Source organism: Schistocerca gregaria, chromosome 1 (assembly GCF_023897955.1).
Source record: "Schistocerca gregaria isolate iqSchGreg1 chromosome 1, iqSchGreg1.2, whole genome shotgun sequence".
NCBI lineage: Eukaryota > Metazoa > Arthropoda > Insecta > Orthoptera > Acrididae > Schistocerca > Schistocerca gregaria.
The window spans coordinates 525,759,467-525,772,491 of record NC_064920.1 but is presented as its reverse complement, the minus strand read 5'-3'; positions in this window follow the sequence as shown (position 1 = coordinate 525,772,491).

Below are 13,025 nucleotides of genomic sequence, written 5' to 3'. Positions count from 1 at the left end.
CCAAAACAATTTTACACTTGTCATTTAGAAGAAAAATGTGCGAATGAAACCTATGTGCTAATATCTCAGTAAACATTATCCCCGACACCTTACCATTCTTCCCCCCCCCCCCCCCCCCCCCCCTGTGTGGGCTCTAATCTCTCTAATTTTATCCTCATGGTCTCGTTGCGAGATATACGTTGGAGGGAGCAATATACTGCTTGACTCTTCGGTGAAGGTATGTTCTCGAAATTTCAACAAAAGCCCGTACCGAGCTACTGAGTTTCTCTCCTGAAGACTCTTCCACTGGAGTTTATCTATGATCTCCGTAACGCTTTCGCGATTACTAAATGATCCTGTAACGAAGCACGCTGCTCTCCGTTGGATTTTCTCTATCTCTTCTATCGACCCTATCTGGTACGGATCCCACACTGGTGAGTAGTATTCAAGCAGTGGGCGAACAACCGTACTGTAACCTACTTCCTTTGTTTTCGGATAGCATTTCCTTAGGATTCTTCCAATGAATCTCATCTGGCATCTGCTTTACCAACAATCAACTTTATACGATCATTCCATTTTAAATCACTCCTAATGCGTACTCCCAGTTAATTTATGGAATTAACTGCTTCCAGTTGCTGACCTGCGTGAACCCCATGCTGCCCGTAATCTCGATGTGATTGAGAAATAAGTGTCCCTCTTGATAAGTATGGAGGTGTGATTACACATGTCAATCACATCGCGATTACGAGCAGCATGGGGTTCACGCCTGAGCCTCAGGACGTGCGCTAGCAGCGCATGTTTGGTGTTTCAAGCGTCTCAATATCTCGGGATGTAATAGGAATATTGCGTTGCAATCAATGCCATTGTGTATGTGCTTTGTCATGCTGTGGATTACTGAAGAAAAAATATAGGAGCTCCATTTAAAAAAAACATTAGTTTGTGATGAAAAACACATATGCTTTCGGTTTAGAATGTTTCCAAATATGTACATTCATGGGCCCCAGCCCTACATTGGCACCGGTGAAAGTCGTTTTCCAATAGCTGTTATTGTTCCAGAGATATTTTGGGTGGACAAGACAGCTGGGACACCTTGTATATTGTGAATAGCAACGGTCCTACGACACTTCCCTGCGACACACCTAAAATCACTCTTACTTCGGAAGACTTCCCTCCATTGAGAATGACATGCTGCGTTCTGTTATCTCGGAACTCTTCAATCCAATCACACAATTGGTCTGATAGTCCGTATGCTCTTACTTTGTTTATTAAACTACTGTGGGGAACTGTATCGAACGCCTTGCGGAAGTCAAGAAACACGGCATCTACCTGTGAACCCGTGTCTATGGCCCTCTGAGTCTTGTGGACGAATAGCGCTAGCTGGGTTTCACACGATCGTCTTTTTCGAAACCGATGCTGATTCCTACAGAGTAGATTTCTAGTCTCCAGAAAAGTCATTAGTGCGTGGACATAACATTAAGAGCTGGAAACGTAATACAGATAGAATGTTGCGGAAAAAAATGAAGTGTTACCTTATGAGTACCAATAAACGGAAGTCGAAGTCGTCATACGCAACCAACACACAGGCCAGCAGACTTCCAAATCAAAGTCCAAACCCAGAAACTGAGGTGCTAGCTGTAATCGAAAGTATGTGTAATGGTGGTTTCAATAACTAATTACGAACTGATCGATCCTCCCTGCGTTCCGGATCTTTATCTCCGGTAGAATTCGAAAAGCAACTCCATTTGACATCTATGCAACCTCTAGGCTTGTGTCTGCCCATGGCGGACACGTTACCCGTACAAATGATGTCAGTAACACGTTCGTTACCATATCGGTGCAGGGTAAGATAATACATCCTGCCCCCCTTTAACTAGGTCATATGGTCAGCAGGGCTCAAGGTAGAGTTGGGAGAGGCGGGGAAGATGGGCCGGGGATTCAGTGGCTTTATGATAACTGGTGAGCTCGGGGCCTTCGGTGCTTTATGTCCTGCCAGGACGGGACTTGTACAACTGGGAGCAACATGTTCACCTCCATAGGTACTCCATAGTCCGATGTCTGGGGCGGTCTCAGAATGGTGGACTTATGACGCTAGGAAGGGGAAACTTGCTATCTTCGGAAGCGATGGCGAGGGGCTTCGACTTGGTCTGTGTGTACGTCTGGGTAGTGGCAGTTAGGACCTTGAATGGCCGCGAGAAATAGCCGGCAGCTGAAGACGTTGTCACGGGCGGCTACTTGGTTGCGAGGTCGTGTAGAGGGCTTATCATCATTATTCAGCTGACGTGACTGGAGGAAACTGCATTGTCGCACGAGATCGCCTTGTCCAATTGCTACATGACACTCTTGGCACACTCTTCTGGTCAGTGAGGGTCTCAGTTTACCCAGTGTATGACCATATCTGCAAGTCCGGATTAGAGAGCACTTACGGCGGACTGGGCGCACTGCTTTGAGCGCAGTCAATTTTGTCAAATATTTCAGCTGCGCTACGCCCGCGTACGGGGGTGCAATGTGGAAGCGTGTCAGTGTTTCATGGGAGCATACTGTCGTTATAATTTTGTTCATTTGAGACTTGAAAGTTCTGTCTCTGTTTCCGCGTTCGATGGACGATGAAAAGAGTAATTGTCAGACGTTATGCCACACCAATGAAGTGATTGTATGTGACACTGTTGATGGTTACTCGTAAGTCGGATGTTCACGTTATTTGGGCGGCCCCCTTGGTGCTATTCGAGAGGAGTAGGCTGTGTGCTTGCGCCGGGTTTCACCCTCTCCCTTCTCTCATCACTGCCCTACACAAGCGCGGCACCGCGCTATACAGGGCCATTACAGTCACTTTAAACACACAATTCTCTCTCTTCAAGAAGAAAAGTTGCCCTAGTGCATGAAGGCTGGAAAAACCTTTGCAGTTAGGTGGCCATACCTGCTGTTCGTGGTCTCCCAACCTACAATGACATGTGGTTTTATCTTTTTACCCTGAATAGTGATTCTCTTCCTGACTTTTTTTAACTTTCGTCATTAGTACTTCCATGCATAGATTGGACAGTAGTGAGTAAAGAGTACTTTCCAGTCTTATATTGTTCCTAATCCGAGCACTTCCTACTTCTTACTTTTTCCGTATGGTTATTGTGAATATTATATATTACTCTTCATTGCAGTTCACACATATTTTCATATGAATTTGGGACATCTTGCACCGTAGTACGATATGAACCAGTTTTTTTGCTGCGCAACAAAATTAAATGGTCATTTTTAAATACCTCAGTTTTCTCCCATTTGGATGAGGAAGTTCGAAATTTGGATCGAAAGTAGAAAAGAAAGAAAAATTAAATGAAGTACGGAGCTCTGATATTCATGTGAGGTGTAAGCGGGGTTAATGCTGTAATTTGGCTCAATATTTCAGGACAAGTCTGCCCAAAGCCACGGTGGACGTGTCGCACCATTGGCAGGTTGTTGAGCTTCCTCTAACGAAAATATCATCTCTTCTCCTGACGCCTCTGTGAAAGCGGTCGGAACCACGACGCCGAACGTTGAAAAGTGTCATAAAGATCGTGAAAGGAACCACACTTTCCCTTGGAGCGTTCAGTTTCACATATTTCGCGACCGAGTATGACAGTTGGCCGTGCTCAGTGCAAAAGGACGACGTTAGTGACAACTTTTGACACTGCTGACACCCCAACGCGAATTACGTGGCTGCAACCTCATCGAACGTGATATTATCCGTTTGGAGTGCAGTGTGACCGCAGTGTTAGCTCTGGTGTATAGGGTGGATTCACCAGGGAACATTCTAGGGTCTGAATGTGATTCGAAGCAGAAAAGTGTGCTTATGCTTTTTCACCTCCCTTATCCGCGCTCTCCTGCGGCGTACGTACAAAGGGGTTTCGCAGTGACGCGCACGAGAACGGTAAGGCGAAGTTTCTCCCACTCTCTCAGTTCAGTAACACAATATGAGACTTCCACATACTTTAGAAATGTCCCGGAGCAGACATATTCGTCCATCATTTCCTGGGTGCCAGCGTGATAGGCAACGCTTTCCCGATCCCCAGCATTCGAACAGCAGCAATTTGGATACAGGAGGTTTTAAGCTGATTGTGTGGTAGTTGATATACTTACCTGCTCTCACTATCTTCGGTATTGTGAATGTAACTTATCAGAAAGTCTGATGGTGTGTCTCCAACTTCGTATACGTATTGTACAACACAAATTAATAACTAACTACGACACTGAACAACGAAAGTTAAATCGAACATAAGTGAAGCCACATTAGACACCTGAAAGTAGTTCCAATAAGTAAAAATAAAGCCCGTGGTGCACAAAGGAAGCAAACTGCCACTGCTACTATGCGCGTGGCGCCGAGCGGCAACAATATAGTGTCGGGCGTGTGACAGTGCACAGCCCAACTTGAAGGCCGTGGGTTTCTTCTGATGGACTACACATCGCGGCCCCGTCAGGCACATGGTGGGCGCCCCTCCGGTGTTGTGTTCATCCCAGAGCGCCTAGATCCTAGGTTAGTTGGCGAACAGCACGGTAGCCTGGTCTTGGGGCATACGCCTACGGAGGCGAGTCGCGGTCAGGAAGCTGACAATAAAGGCAAGCAGCCCATTATACAGGAACTGGAGCAGCCCGGTGTTGCCCTATGTTCCAGCTCTGTAGTTGGTAGGGCGGCAGCAGAGCCGTTGAGTCTGGTGGCGTGCCCCTGGGTGCGGATAACTTACGGTTTGCAAAATTTTGTGCACATGTGACATTATTTTGACGTCATACAGTGTATCGAAGACGAAAAGAGCTTTCTATCGATTGTCGTGATCGTTCGATTCATAACATGTAATGCGAACATTCAAATGGTTCAAATGGCTCTGAGCACTAAGGGACTTAACATCTGGGGTCATCAGTCCCTTAGGACTTAGAACTAGTTAAACCTAACTAACCTAAGCACGTCACACAGATCCATGCCCGAGGGAGGATTCGAACCTGGGACCGTAGCAGTCGCGTGGTACCAGACTGAAGCGCCTAGAACCGCTCGGCCACCACGGCCGGCAATGCGAACATGGCTTCCAAAGCTTTCACCTCAAGTGGACAGAACTGGAGATATGCGATTCTTTACTGCAGGATACGTTAACCCCAAAGTTTCATTGTTTGTAAATGTGCAAAGCTCTGCGTTCAAATGGGCTGGGCAATTGGATAAGGGGGAGATTAAAGTGTTGAAGAGAGACAATTTGTGAACTTACTGCAAAGGCTGTACCACGATAATGTTTTTTCCTGATATGCGTGCATCAACCCCAAAAGTGAGACGTCTTGCTGATTTGCAAGCAATAAATAAGCTGAATTCAGCCATAATTGAATCCAATGAAGCATGTATTCAGGTGTTCGTTAACGTGACACAACAACATAGGCTTATTTTTAGGAACTCTGAAATTAATTTCAGGAGTTGTTATCTAATTAGGAATGCTGGGCAACCATTCCAAGAGACGAGTCAACGCAGCAGCTCACTCATCCTATGTCCTATGAATAAGTACTGTTCCAAAACCCCAGCATATTGAGGACTTCTCGAAAAGCGAGGTAGGAGTTAAATTTGTTGCAATAAAATGTCGAAAAACCTCATCTACATTAACTGAAGATGCACTTATTTAGAAAAAAAGTGCCTCACAATAGCTAGCTTTAGCCGTGAACTGGCTCGATTCGATTCCGGCGCCGATACTTAATATCACTGCGGGACATCGGCTTTCTCCGGTTGCCGTGTAGACACCGAGGGCGTAGCAGCAAGTGGGTACTTAGCGCCGGCCGCGCCTGCACTGTGAGAGAGTCGGCTGTTTCCCTTCTACGAGGACACCACGGCCGCAGATGGTGGACGGAGACACGGCTGGACAACAACGCCAGGCAAGCAGCGCCACTCCCTTGATGTGGGACGAACTGTTGTTTAGACGGTTAAATGCAAGTTTTCGGACCAAAGTGGCTCCTGCGTGCACTGTACTTTACGTGATTGCTCATCCATGGTCGCTGCCAAGAGGGTGCTTTGGAGTATTACATGTTGGCTTTAGCCGCCCTGTTTGAAACGAGTGAGCATCTGTCTCCGGAGAAATCTTATGACTGCGTTCAAACCAGCGTGTTCTTGTAATGCCCCTAGCCATGCTGCAACATTTATTTCCTCTGTTGTAATCTGTTCCCCAGTGAAGTAGTATACACATTTGAAGGATGGCCAGCAGTTACTAGTTACTTTTGTCCGCCGCTGTGGCCGAGCGGTTCTAGGCGCTTCAGTGCGGAACCGCGTTGCTACTGCGGTCGCAGGTTCGATTCCTGCCTCGGGCATGGATGTGTGTGCTGTCCTTAGGTTAGTTAGCTTTAAGTAGTTCTAAGCCCAGGGGACTGATGACCTCAGATGTTAAGTCCCTTAGTGCTGAGAGCCATATGAACCATTTTGAACTTGTTACTTTTATTTAACTGTTTTATGAGAGTAACTCCAGCAGTCAATTTCTGAATTCGTGTTCTGCTACTGCTGCATTACAAGGTCAGTTTTACAGAAAAATGGTAGAATCTTGTTGTCTGTGTGGCTTCCATAGTTTCTCAGTATCTTTTTTTCCGAGTGTTGCGTGATTCATTGTCTGTATTACACTGGCTCGTACTGACTGACCGAGTGAGGTGGTGCTGTGGTTAGCACATTGAACTGACATTCGGGAGGACGACAGTTCAGTCCCGCGTCCGGCCATCCTGATTTAAGTTTTCTGTGATTTCCCTATATCGCTCCAGGCAAATGCTTGGATGGTTCCTTTCAAAGGGCGCGGCCGACTTCGTTCTAGATCCCTCCCCAAAAACAACCAACCAGTTCGACATCATAACTCGTAAATATTCCTTTATACTTTATAGAGGACTGAGAATAAGTTATCTTTTAATTCTGTAGCAAATGTTTCAGTCTTTTCTATGCCGTTTGTTCTGAATGGTAGTTTGTTTCACCAAGTAATCAATGTGTTGTGAAAACACTCCTTGGACAGAGAGGGGTAGGGAGAGGGAACCCGAGAGACCACTCTTATATGTGGATAACATCGGCTACGACAGAGCATGTGTCTATTTCTACTTAGAAACGTGAAGGCGGAAAAATAATTCTGATGTGGAAGGACATGAACAAGCTACTTTACACTTCGTAACAGCATGCTTATAATGACTGCAGCGCCATGAACTTGCAGATTTTCAGCTTTAGTGCTATAACTTACACCTCATGAAGGCATTAATCGTCGATATGTCATTGTGTAACTTTTAATTAAAACAAATCGTAGCGAGAACTACGTATTTTTATAAATTTTCCATGTGCCGTTGCCTTGAAGCGGCATACTTTCGTAAAACTTACATACGACACGAAAACTATGAACTATGAGATTCAATATGGTATCTCCGAAGCAGCCCACATCGAACGCTAACGAAACTCGACAGAAATTCTAGCGGTCTTCAATAACTTGGTGTGACGTCAAAACGACGTCATGTGATCACGAAGTTTTGTGAAAGGTAGGTTATCCCCTGGGCACACGAAAAGCTGCTCTCAGCTGGTAACCTGTTACAGCGGTCCCGAATGTATAGTGGAGGGGCAGCTGCTTTGTGTCTGAGAGTATGTGTGGAAGTGGCGGAACAGCAGGGACCGGGAGAGGCGCTTGAGGAATCGTGTGGTGATCGGCGGCTGACAGTATGTGCTTCAGGTGACGATGGCCAGAAGTACAAAACTTCCGCTGTTGTTCTGGAGCCCAAAAGTCTTTTAGTTGCTGTTTCTGGAGAGCGTGATTTGCAGTGGCATCCTTCATAAGGGCCAGTGCAAATTGTTTTTAAGTCAGTCAAGAATGTGGCCGACCTCTTACTTACAGAATACGATCATGTACTAATGCTACGTAGCATATATGGGCAGGATATCTGTGCAAATTTTATCATGATCCTACACTGCCTTCATCTGATTTTGTTTGTAATTGGTATACCTTGTTGTAATATTATTTCGTACGGTCTTAGCAGCACTATTGATTGAAACCAGTTACGTATATGTGCTATCAGAATGAGTCTGCTTTTGGAAGATAAAATTTTTTGGAGGTAAATTAAGTGTGATGGTCGTGTTATTACTGTCTATGTCGAAAGGTTAGGAAATCGTGCTTGGCTACGCTATGGTACAGTTGTTGTGTTAGAGAACATAGAACCTGAAGTACGCTAAGACTATGGTATTTCATTACTTGTTAGTAATATGTGATACTGGACTGAAGTCTGACCAGGAGTTTGCTAATTAATTGACTACATTTTCCGGCAGGATAGTCGCTTTGAAAAAAATTGTTTCCATCAGAATTAATCGTATTTGGACAAGTCAACAAGTGAGAAACGAAGCAAACAGTTTGTCTGACATAACATGTCACCATGTGGAAGGTGAAGACAGTGAGTTAGCTTACCCTTCTGTCCAAGACATTTATTCATAAACGGAATGTGTTCTGTCCAGGGAAAGTCACTCAGAGAACGTTATGCTGGAAGCCAGTTAATCACAAAACATAAGCTCCACTTCCACAGAGACGAAATTAGCTGCAAGCTTAATTAATACGATACCGGCAACAACGACATTTTTGCGGAAATTTTTCCCAGATTGGAAACTAAGGAAATGGAACGTGACGAAGCATTGTGGTTGAAACTAAGTAAGGAACGGGAGGTTCGTGATAATCAACTTGAGTATTAGTTAGCTCGAGAGGAACGTGAAGAGAGATTAGAACAGAGGCAAAACTGCGGGACGAAACTCTCATCCGTCAAATAAACAAAGTCTTGATGAGACGAGACGAAGCTATACTCGAGAAAATGGATGAGAAAGAAAGAACTCAGATGAAGGATGCTTACCGAGAGCTTCCGGCATCTGTGAGGAAATTAACGACTGCTGTGCAGAAGTTCCAAGTATCACCGGATGACCTGAATGCTGAGTGACAGGAGGTAAACACTAAGGTCAGATTACTCTGAGACAGACAGAGCAAGTGGAGGATCATATGAAGGTTCCGACAAAGAGAGTAGAGGGCGAGGTACCTACATGGCTACAAAGGACGATGAAGCCAAGGAACATGTAAACGCTGAAATTCAAACGGTAGTTCAGAAGGGGGCCATGGAAACAGCGTTAGGAGACATGGAATATGCTACTGAATTGAGATCAGTATTCAGTCTTATTCCTCAGACTTCATTGTAGACCTTGGGCATTGACAGTTGGAGATCACATCAAGGATTGCACGAACAGAGAAAAATGGATCTATTGTGCCTGGTGGTGAGCGAAATGTGGTGCCGGGCAGGCCAGGATACGGTAACGAGTTCGGGTATGAGCCAGCCTCTACCTGAACCTAGCATTCTATTTGAGATAATACAGCAACAGCTGTTGAGGCTATAACCGAATTGGTCAAGGATCAACCTACTCCAAAGTGTAACTAAACATAGACATTTTCAGACTTTCTCTGCAGAGAAGAAATTAGCTGATGGTGATGTTTATAGGAAGTATTAAACATGTTCTGCCAAAAGTTTGGACGTAATAATAAAAAATACAGTTCGACACATCATATTCTTGGTGACGATGCTCTCCTGGCTATGGAAGCAGGAGACAGCTGTCATACGCTAGAGAAATTTAATGAAATGTCTCTGCCCAAGTGCTGGACTATATGCATCCAGGAAAGGTTACGTGGACAAGCTTACAATACAGAGAGGTACAAGTACAACCGAAAGCAGGGTGGTATGTGCCGTTATTTTGGAAGTTACATTAGTAAAACCCGTTACTGGCACAAGCCAATATCCATACTAGAAATATTACGATTACTTAAAGCCTAAACTGTCTGTCTCAGTAAAGGAAAAGTTGATAAACGTACCAAATACTGATTTAGAGTGATTTATGGCAATATTAGATATCATTAATCTCATAAACGAATATATGAAGCGAAATAATGGAAATGGCGACAGTTAACGTCAGCAATACGGGAGAAATAACAAAAATAGTCACAAAAGAAACGGCAAGGGCAGTTGTAGGAGAGATGAGTAACGGAATAATAATGGAAATCGTGGTTATGAGCAATCACAGTGCAACAATGCCTACAATTCCAAACCAAAATCAATACGACAACAATCCGTGGAATGGAAACAGGACCGCCTTGTAGGCGCTACTAGTGGTCCTAATCAAGGCTTCCAATAGTCAAAAGAAAATAGATTTAATTCTGACAGAAAATTCGACAGGCAGGGCAGTCGTTTTCGAATTAGGGGCCACCTACTGTACAAAATCAGTTTGTAACTAATCAAGAAATAGGTAACTTGCAAGAGCAATAGGACCACGTAATGTGGCTTAATGAGAGTCAGCGACTAAGAATAGCGAAGGTCGTATATGAGAGCCAACCGGCCAGATCTACGCAGTTAAAATAAAATCTACCGCACTTTGCCTTCCGCTAGTGGTCCAGGACAGGAGCAAAGGCATTTCAGTTTAAGACATAATGTGTTAACGTACGACGATGGTAATGATGCATGCAAGAAACTAAGCGCTGAGCAGAGTGCATGTTAGAAAAGTGACAGGTTTATACTAAAAGCGGGAGTGGATGTTAGGATAGGAGATGTACCACTTATCTTGGTACTCGATACTGGAGCTACCACAAGTGTGCTGAATTATACATTTATTCAGAATTATATCAGGTACACAAAATGCCGCCTTTTCCAGTCAAAGGATATAGGGTAGTTGGTGCTTTTGGTGCCTAATCGAATTTAGCTTAGACACAGGTACAGTTTGAACTATTAATGGGATATGGTGCCCGTAAGTGCATGATCCTAGTGATGAAGGATTTATCGGTGACCTGTATTATAGGTGCGGTTTACAGCAGATGGAGGAACGGGGTAATCGGTACACTGGATATTTTAGGTGCAATAGTTGTTCTGGAATTGACTGATACTGAGGAAGTACATGCTAAATATTGTCAGCATATCTATATTGTATACCTGACCAATGTTATTGTATATTTGTAGTGCTTTATCTATTAAGGAGAACTGTAGCTAAAGACAGAGTCAATAAATTTAAATTAGTGCTGTTGTGGAATTTATTGGACAAAATGTTGCCGAATGTGCACTTCTGGACGTGCAGCAGCAGATGAAACTTCTGAATTTATTAAAAAATAGGCAACAGTGTTTTCTGAGAAACTAGGCGCTTTTAAGGGGTATGTTTCTGACATGGAAGTGTACCTACACAAAACTTAATCTCACGCAACCTGGGCCAATCTCAAGGCATCTAGTGTGAGAAAACAAAATAAAAAATGTCATCTGCTGTATGCAGGGCCCTAAAAGATCGTAGACATTCCGCACAAGAGTAGTTACAAGTTAGCACACCCAGGAAACATGAACATTTAAGAACTTTACCCTTACAAAGACTAAAAAATGTATGTACTCGAAGTATAATTTCATGGGACATTTCTTTATGTATCTCTACGTTGTAAATGCTATTTTTATGTGGATTTCGATGTTTCTGTACCTATGGCTTACTATTTAAGAAGTACCTTTGAAGTCCTACCACCAAGTGATATATGTCTTCTGGATGGAAGGTTTCAACAACCTACCTCGTTTCAAAAAAAATTTGCACAGGATGTGCAAGGAGCAAGCCCCATTGAAAAACAGTATGAATGAGAATTTGAGTGTATCATCATACTGAGTTAACAGCAGACACTTTACTTATGTAATTGTTTATATGTAAAATAGTGATTTTCACCTTTGATTTGACGCTGGCAGTTAACGTCAGTATGTTTAGAGTAGTGTTTTTTGTTGTGACAAAACTCTCATATTGACAGAGATCACCTTGAGGTAATATCAATGAAACGGAACCTATTTTTTGAACCCTACAAATAAGAGACGAAGCAAACTTTAGCGTAAAACTTATTTTTGTAAATGTAGTCAACATGTTTGGCCTAAATGTTCGCGTGTGACTGCAATATAAACAAAATGCTCAATGGATTACCAGGACATAATATACATAACATAAAGAGATTTTTCCCGTTCCGAACTTAAATAGCAGATTTGTCTAGTAAATGTCGTGAACCTTGAGGTCATTATTTCATTCTTGAGTTGGGAACCGGGCCCATGGCATGAATAGCGAATGGGAATACACTCTGGTATCCTACACATGCACAAAAACCACCAGAGGAAAACTGACACAAAATAGAATGAACACTACTTTGTAAGATCAGGCCACAGGCTTCAACAGGCAAAACCCAGGTGCGCAGTTGATCATAAAACACAAGGATTGATGAGATACAGAAATCAGCTTAACTAAGCGAAATATGCATCTAACAAAATCAATGTCAAACTCTGTATGAACTGAAAGCTTGTAAGTAAAGTTTGTACAGATAAGTGGTGTATATGCATGTAAATATGTCGGTCGTTCAAACTGGAACGTTTATATAAAGTATGTTAGGGTACGACAGTACCAGTACTGGTACATTCACATAACACGTGAGGATGGATGGTCGTGATAAATGAAAACTGAGAAATTACTTTATCAGTCCATAGTGAGCGTGAGTCACTAAAAATTTTGGGCTACTGATGTTTCAATACTTTCGAGCGGACTGGGCCAGTGGCAGTGCAACGACAATACGCATTCCTTGGATCTGTGTTTGAAGGAATCCGTAATTTAATGTAAAACTGCTTAACTTTCGAGTTATGGACACCGATATTTAAGCGGTGTTATAGGACTATATCAGTGTACCGACAGCCGTTACATAGTAAGTGTATTTTACGAACAATTAAAGCTATGTTGTTGTAGTGGTCTTCAGTCCTGAGACTATAGTGCTTTCATTTCTCTCGGTGTACCATCTTAAATTTTGAACCGAAGACAACACCCATGTGACTGCATAAATTGGCACGATGTTCAAAGAACTTCCACAGATACTCGCGTCAGCTCTTTCCAGCGCTGCTGAAGTAATACCATAAAAGAATATTGATGTTGCTCTGGAATTTGCATTCCGGACGAGCTGGCGGAGGGACGCATCAAACTGTTGTGACGGGTTTCTGTCACCTGTCCGAGTTCGACGCTGGCGAAAGTCTGGAGGAGCGAGGATACG